We start from the raw sequence: 8,799 nt of genomic DNA on the forward strand, positions 1-8,799 counted from the left end.
GTCATTTTGTGTAGCACTGTCCTCTGCCCTTTGTTGTAGATCTTTGCTGTAGTTATAACCTTCACACGTACTGAAGTTCAGGTGGAGCTCTACAGAGTTTTTACTTTTCCAGCTGCATCTGGCTTAGGTCTGGCTGTTGTGCTCAGCTCCTTCCCGCTGTGGACCTGGGGTAGGACTGGGTCTGGGCGTTCCTGGAACTCAGCAGAAATTCCTACTGTGCGGGAGGTGTGCGGAGGTACGGCGGAGTGGTGGGGGGCGGCCCGAGGGGTTGGGAGAGGGTCCGGCCCATGCTGCGCCTGTGCTGGGACTGGTCCCGCTGGCGCAGGGTAGCAGGAAGCTCTCCACACGCTCACCGGACCTGGGCTAGGACTGTGTCTGTGGTTTCCCGGGAGTCGGCAGAAATTCCTACTCAGCGGGAGGGGTGCGGAGGTACGGCAGAGTGGTGGGGGGCGGCCCGAGGGGGTGGGAGAGGGTACGGCCCACGCTGCGCCTGGGCTGGGACTGGTCCCGCTGGCGCAGGGTAGCAGGAATCTCTCCACACACTCACCGGACTTGGGTTAGGACTGGGTCTGAAGATTTACTATCTTGAAGGTATATCAATTCCTGATGTTTGCTAAACTTTTTGGCAATCAGTTTAGTTTTAATTGTGGTTGAACACACCATCTTATTTTTCTGAAACTGAATATTTTTCAGCTTTTACAGACTTTAAAATTTGACTTTAGAAAAAATGTGTTTTCTGAATGTTACTGGACAAACAAACTATGGGCTATATTTCCTTTTTCACACCTACAATTGTACTAATAAAATTAGGCTAAAATACAATATCATGGTAACTTTAAGAAAATAATTATTAAGAATGGATAAATTGGAGAAATCAAGAAATAAGGTAGAAGTCAATATATGGTATATATTTTCCTTGCTCTTGGTTTTTAAAGCAGTGTGGAGGGTTGAATGTTTTTTAACCCTTTTTTATAGGTGATGAAGATGTAAATATACTGATTCGTTTTCCAAAGCTGTCAATTACAAAATATTTGTTTTAAAAAGCAGTTAACAGTGACTAACACACATTTAGTTAATTAAAATACTACTATAAAAGTGCTTAAGCATTTCTAGCAGAATATAATGCATATCAAATTTTAATTAAGTGTTAACTGTAGATCAATTTCTATCTTGGAGCAGTTCACTCTTCTGCCTTATCAGAAGCTTCTCAGAGCACTTCCTCACTTTGTTAAATGTCACTGATGAGGGGTTGGGTTGAATGACATTCTGAGTTTCTAGGGGCATTTTAGGTATATGAAACTAAAATTTCTTTCCCTATGTTTGTAAATGATAGAATCTTCTTGAATTCTACTGAACACACTTCACTCCATGACACAGGATGTAGAAAATAAATCTTTTTTTTTTTGTGGAACTAGGGTTTGAACTCAGGCCCCTGCACTTGCTAGACAAGTGCTTATTCCACTGAGCCATCTCCCCAGCCCTAGAAAATATATATAGACAGGTTTTTACTCTGTGCTAGAAAACAAGGAGTTGTGGGCTGCTTTTTTCATTGGAAGCATAGAGAAAAGTGGAAAACATCTGTGTTCAGTCTTTTATTTTCCTATAGAAGCCTGATAGGAAAAGACATGGTGATAGTATTTCTCAGAAGCTCAGACCCAACATGTGGTTTCATCCATTGTATGGTCTTTCACATACTGTAATAATGGAGATCTCATTAGCTTCTTTTTTCTGACTTCCTCACCACCTTCTTCCTATATGCATGCCTTATACACCATGAATGAATGATCGTTGATTCAAGTTCTCTCCTAAAACTTTTATTCTTGTACTACCTTGGATAAATAAGAATTGGAAATTGGAATTCCTATAAAATAGATTTGAGCTTGTAAAGACCTCAGAGTTAATCTAATCAAAGAGATTCATAGCCACCACAGTTACTTTTCAAGTCTGTCCGGAACATTTGACTTCTCTGAATTTCTCTCCACCTTAGCACTTCTGTGTTTACTATAACACTCTAATTGCAGATTAGAAGTTAGGACATTATGAAAGGACACTTATTTAGAAAAAGGATAATTTCTTCAAAATGTGCAACAACTCCCTGAGTGTATCTTATATCATGTACTGTGACAGATGCTAAACACCAACAAGAACCAAACAAAACCAATCACTAAATGAACAATAAAAAAACAACAAAGTAAAATAAGACCAAAGTCTGTACTCAGAGTGCTTACTTGTTGCAAATCGAATAACCAGAAACTTAAGTGTTTATTAACTTTAAAGAAATTTAGAGAGATCAATAAAAGAACTAAAGAAGTTCCTTTGATGAGAAGCAATACAATAAAACCATATTTTAGGACCATAAGAGTCCTAAAACAATTGAAATTCTGGAAACACATGTTGTGGGATCATTTTTTAGATTCCTAGAAGAAAATGAAGTAATAAATAAAGGGAAAAAAGGCATTGCAAATAAACTCTTTATTGACCAAGTTTTCTACAAACTAGTTTCATAAGTCCCAGCACATATCAGATCACTTTGTTGATTGTTCTCTTAGCTTGAAGATGAATTAGAAATTCTTTAAAACAGGCCAATGCATTTGCTGTAGGAAGAAAAATAAGAGTTGAGGGACTTCACAAACTCCATTCTACAAACTTATTTTGGTGTTGATTAAGTAGCTGAGATAAATCTCATTTTTTATTTGCATGTGTATATATTTACTTTAAAAAAAATTTGGTCTTTTTGAGACAAGGTCTAATTTTGCAATTCAGTCTGGCCTTGAACTCATGTAGCCCGGGCTGGCCTTGAACTTACAATGATTATCCTACCTCTGAGGTACTGATTATAGCCATTGCCACCATGTCTGGCTATATTGAAATTTTGAAATAATATTATTACATTTTTTATACCAATCTACATTTATGTCTGATTTCACTAGTGTAGGGATTTGTTGGTTTCTTGATGGTCATCAGGAGGAAACATCAAGAGGATTTAGAAAATAAAGATAGATAATAGCTGAGGTTGAGTGGTTTCCCATTTCCTGATTGGCAAACAATCCCTACAGCAATAGTAGAGACATTTATTTATACCTTCGTAAAGTTAGTAACAGATTACATGAGTTTGCCTCGTGACTAATAGCTGACATTAACCTAAAGCAGGGTGCTTTTTTGTAGGACTGAGTTACTTGGCCACTTTAGGCACTGAGGCTTAGTCCTGCTCTCACACATTTGACCTACTTCCTGCTTCAACAGCTCCCAATGCATGAAACCATATTAAGGATCAATTTCTAAAATAATTTAAAGGTAAACTGAAAACAGCAAAATCTAATTAATTAAGAAGAAAAGTTATGGCAGGCAAGATAGCTCAGTGGACGAAGCACCTGCTTAAGCAAGCACGGGGACTGGGGTACCATCCTGGTACCAATTGCCAGGCTAGCTGGCCCACAGGTGAGCTAAGCCTGCAATCAAGTCTGGGCATGGTGGTGCATGCCTATAATCCCAGCACTGGGGAGGCTGAACACTAGGAGTATCACTATGAGACTGAGCTGCATAGTAAGAAGGTGTACCAGATCTATTAAAATGAAAAAGTGATTAAATTACTCTGTATAACTAGAACATAGACAATGATTATGATTAAGATATATAGCTTTTGAAAGGGAAGGTATAGGGGCTGAGGAGAAAACTTGGTGGTCAAAGCCCCTGCCTGGTGAGCACAGAGTTCAATCCCTGGTACTGCATGCCATGAGAGACTCAGGAAACTTGGGTACACTGTGCTGGCCCTGCAACTAGGCATGGTGTTGCATGTCTATAATCCCAGTGTTGGGGTGACTGAGACAGGAAGATTACTGTAAGTCTGAGCTGCAGAACAAGACCCTGTACCAAATAAATAAAAGATGTTTTTAATTAAAGAAAGTGAAAATATAACACTATGAAATTAAACGCATGGGCCAGCAAGATAGCTCAGTGGATTGAGTGCCTGTTTTGGCAAGTGCAGGGGCAGGGTTTCAATCACCCATCCCACATGCCACATTGGCCCTGCCTCCAGGGCTCACTGAGCTGGCAACTGAGTCCATGCTTGGTGGTGAAAGCCTGCAATCCCAGCACTGGGGAGGCTGAAAAACAGGAGTATCACTGAATTCAAGCTGCATAGTGTGACCCTTAACAAATACATAAAAGGAAAAAAATAAACTAAACACATTATTCTGTTATTCATCTTTTATAATGAACTGTTGACACTCAGTGTATTTGCTTCTCTAGGACTATGATTATCGAATACTAGAGAGCATCCCCAGCCAAGTGATTAATAGACAATATGAGGCAGAAAGAGAAAACTGTCACTGGGGAGATTATGATAGGGACAAGATTACTATTTCATTTAAATATTTTTAGGTTGTTACTTATACCACATGTCCAGACTTTGTATGGAGGCTTAATTTATTATGTGGCATGTATCCTATATTTGTAAAGCTTAAAAAATGACCTCATTTTTGAGCTAAACATATTTTGATATCATATAACCCATAATAAATATTTGCTTATAATTCTAGCAATGCATATATGAAGGCGTTAAACAGTTGCACAAAATTGATATCCACTCTGAGGCACAAAATGAAACAACATTCATTAGCCTGATCAGCTAATCTAATGTTATTAATCAGGACATAGTACAACAATCTAATTTAGAGACTTAATCTTAACAAGATTAAGAATGAAAGAACAGATTACAATATTCAGAAAGTTATATAAATAGTGTTATTATTTTTAGTAAGATTAATTCAATGGTTGATCTCCCCAGTGACCATTAAACCTATTCATAAATTGAATTGGATTTACTCTACCATAAGAAATGTATTTAATACTATATCCTTTTAACTATCAAATCTTGTAACATTTCCAGAAGTTTTAAATAAATTATACAGCTGCAAATTTAGAGTAGATATAATTTAAATATTCAGAGTTTTTTGAATCAATGTTCTATGATGTAGAGTATACAGTCATTACTTATGAAAACTAAATTATGCATGTATCTTTTTTTTTACAGTTACCATTTCCTGTATTTATTTGCACCTAAAAGAGGAGAGTTTACTTTAGACTTGGACATTTGGCCAATGATGAAGTACAGATACCTCCAAGGAGAAAGACTGGGGTCTATCCATGTTGAGGAGTTGATGCACTTTAGGTCCAAGTCCAGCCCATGTAGTCCTTCACAAATGAATTTTCCTTTTCTTCTTAGTGTACCTTGATTCAGCCTCTGGCTTCTGGCTTCCTTCACCATGTGTTCAATTCCCCTGTGGCCTCCTTTCCCCTGAATCCTCACTCCTGTCCCTCTGGAGACATGAGGTTCTTCCTGGCTAAGGTGCAGTCACCCCCTAGCCCAGTCATAATGAAAACTGCTCTCCTCAGAGCCACCTGACACCAGGATTGGTGTTCAGTCCTCCTTTTGCCCCAGGATATGTGTTGCTTGAATTCACTTTTCTCAGGAAGCCCCTACTGAGTCAACTTTTACCCAAGATGCACTTCTACTTTCACTTGCTGTTTGTTTTTTTTGTTGTTGTTAATTTTATTGAGAAATAAATAACAATGAGAAAGTTTCAAAATGGCTAAGTTGGACAGTTACAATAATTAATACATTACCTATTGTTATCTTCACAGTAGTTATTCATAGAAAAAGATGCAGACATCATATTCTATTTAAACGCTATTGGTACAAATCTTCTCATCGAATTAAGACAAAGTAGTTGTATGTCTCTCCTAACTATTTTGTATATACAGATACAAAATGATCCTTCATTTATATCCCCCTTTTCTGTTTAGTTTCGTCAGAGATGGGTATTCTGTTGCCATTTAAATATTGTAGGTCCCAGAAGAACTGAAAACATCATATCATAGTGATATATATGCACCTAAGTTTATAGTACCACAATTTGAGATACCCAAATCTTGAAAGCAACCAAAATGCCCATCACCTGAGGAATGGCTGAAAAAGATATAGTATTTTTGTACAGTGATTACTCAAATATAAAGACTGATAAACTTGAAGCCTTCATATATAAGTGTGTCACTTGAAAATATACTCAAAAGTGAAATAAACCAGACTCACATGTGTAAATATTATAGTCTCCGTATTGTAAGAACTCAAAAGAAGAAATAAAAATACAAAGGTATAAGAATTAATAACACAATTATTGGGAGAGCTTCCAGCTACCCTGAGCCTACAGGACCTGCCAGTCCCAGCACAGGTGGAGTGTAGGTGAGACCCTTTGCCACCTCCTTGAGATGGCCCCCAACACTTGGCAGCACACCCCCCACCTGCCCTCCAGGTAGGAATTTATGCTACATTCTGGTAACCCTTAGATCTATCTCTAGCCAAGGCCCAGTGAGTGTGTGGGAGAGCTTAATCTCCCCGCTACTCCACCTTGTCCACTCCAGACTCATCTCAGGCCTGGCATATAAGCCTGAGGTGAAAACCTGCAGCTGCAGTCCCTGAAGAGAAAGTAGAGGACAGAACCACCCAGCTAGTCCAGGAGCAGAACATCTTGCCAGAGGGGCAAAACAGGTTCACTCTAAAGGGCAGCAGCAGGAAGGAGCTGAGCACAGCAACCAGAACCAAGCCAGGCACATTTGGATAAAGGTAATAGCTGCACCAAAGCTCTAAAACAAAAGTCAAAAGACAGTGCTACACAAAATGACAATGAGAAGGAGTAAAATGAAATTTCAGAACACAAGCCCACCCATAACAAGTGCATAGCACACTAACGCAGAACAAATTGGGAAATCACACAGCTAAAATCAATGAATCAAAGGCTTCTGAAATAAAGAAACAGCTGCAGAAAGGTATACAGGAATTCAGATGGGAAATGAAAAAGGAAATCCCTGACTTAATAAGATCTGCAGTAAAGAAGCAAATACAGCAACATATGTAGGAACACCAATGCCCACCCAAAAAAAGTGCAGAGAACACTAGTTCAGCTCAAATGTATGAATTAATAGCTTTGATAATAAATAAGCAACAACAGAAAGTTATAGAGGAACTCAGAGTGGAATATTCTGGAAAAAAAAGAATACTCTGAACTCATAGCATCTGAAGTCAGGAATCAAATATAGAAACTTAGGGAGGAAATGCAATCTGAAAAATACATAGCAGTAAAAGAATTTATAACTGCTTCTAAAGAAGACATTGATAAAAAAATTAGTGGAGATTAGAAAAACGATGGATTCATTGAATGAGCAATACAAGAAAGAAATAGATCGCCAAAAAGCAGAGTCAAAGAGATATAGAGGAATTTAAAATCTCAATCACAAGCTTGGAAAACCATTTAAGTGACAGTGAAGACACAGCTTCAGATCTTGAAGACACTGGTGCAGTTAGTGAAAAGGTAAGAAAGAATCTCTTAAAAACAACCAGGATGCAAGAAAAAGTAACCCATCACCTGCAAGATGATGCAAAGATGAAAAATTTGAGACTAATAGGCATCAATGAGAAAGGAATCAATACAAATGACATTAAAAAACCTAGGCAGAAGTAGTAGCAGAAAACTTCCCAAATACAAGGAAACAATCTGACATTCAGTAAACCGAAGCATACAGAATGCCAAGTAACCTCAACCCAATGTAAAACACACCGAGACATAAAATAGTCAAGAACCCAGAAATTCAACACAAGCATAATATGCTGAAAGCCTCTAGAGAAAAGATGCAGATCATATTCAAAGGAAAACCCATCAGAATTATGGCCAACTTCTCTTCACAAACCATGAAGGCAAGAAGAGCATGGAGCACAATACTTCAAGTCCTCTATGAAAACAAATTTCAGCCCAGACTATTATACTGTGCAAAACTCTCTTTAAAATTTGATGGAGAAGTGAAATATTTCCATAACAAAGAACAATTAAAGAATTTCATAATGACAAAGCCAACCTTATACAGGCTACTGAAAGATGCTCTAGACAGGGAGCAAATGATAAGAAATCCACGAATGAGATCAGAAGTCAGCAACTAAATAGGGCAAGCAATTAAAATCAGGAGAAAAAGGAGTAATTGACAACAGGTAAATGATATGTCAATCGGAAGTCAATACATCTCAATTCTAACTATCAATGTAAATAGACTCAATTCACCATTTAAGATAAATAGACCAGCACAGTGGATTAGGAAACAATATCCAACAATATCCTGTATATAAGAAACACATTTCACTCATAAAGACATTCATATGCTGAAAGTCAAAGCATGGAAAACAATATTACACGCCCCAGCACCACATTAAAAAAGCAGCAGTAGCAATCCTATTCTCAGACAGTCTCAACTTTAAAACAAAAATGATCAAGTGAAATAAAGAAGGCTACTAGATGCTGTTTAGAGGAAAAATTCAAGAGGAAGAGGTAAAACTCATAAATATGTATGCACCAAATATGGGAGCACCCAACTATGTAAAGCAAATCTCAATGGACATCCAAAATCTGATATACAATACCACAAACTTAACAGGAGAACTTAACATCTCCTCATTCCCAAAAGATAGGTCAAACAGACAAAAACATAGCAGAGAAATAACAGAAATGAACCAGAGCTTGAAACAAATGGACTTGGTGGACATATACAGAATGTTCCACACAAAGACAGATGAATACACATTTTTCTCAGATGCACATGGGTCATTTTCTAAAATAGACCACATACTGGTCCATAGGTCATGCTTAAGTATATGCAAGAAAACAGAAATTATCCCATGCACATTATCTGACCACAGTGCAGTGAAACTGGAAGTAAATGACAAAAGTAACCAGAAAAAAATCTTAATACATGGAA

Source organism: Octodon degus, unplaced genomic scaffold (assembly GCF_000260255.1).
Source record: "Octodon degus isolate 3935 unplaced genomic scaffold, OctDeg1.0 scaffold00189, whole genome shotgun sequence".
Taxonomy (NCBI): domain Eukaryota; kingdom Metazoa; phylum Chordata; class Mammalia; order Rodentia; family Octodontidae; genus Octodon; species Octodon degus.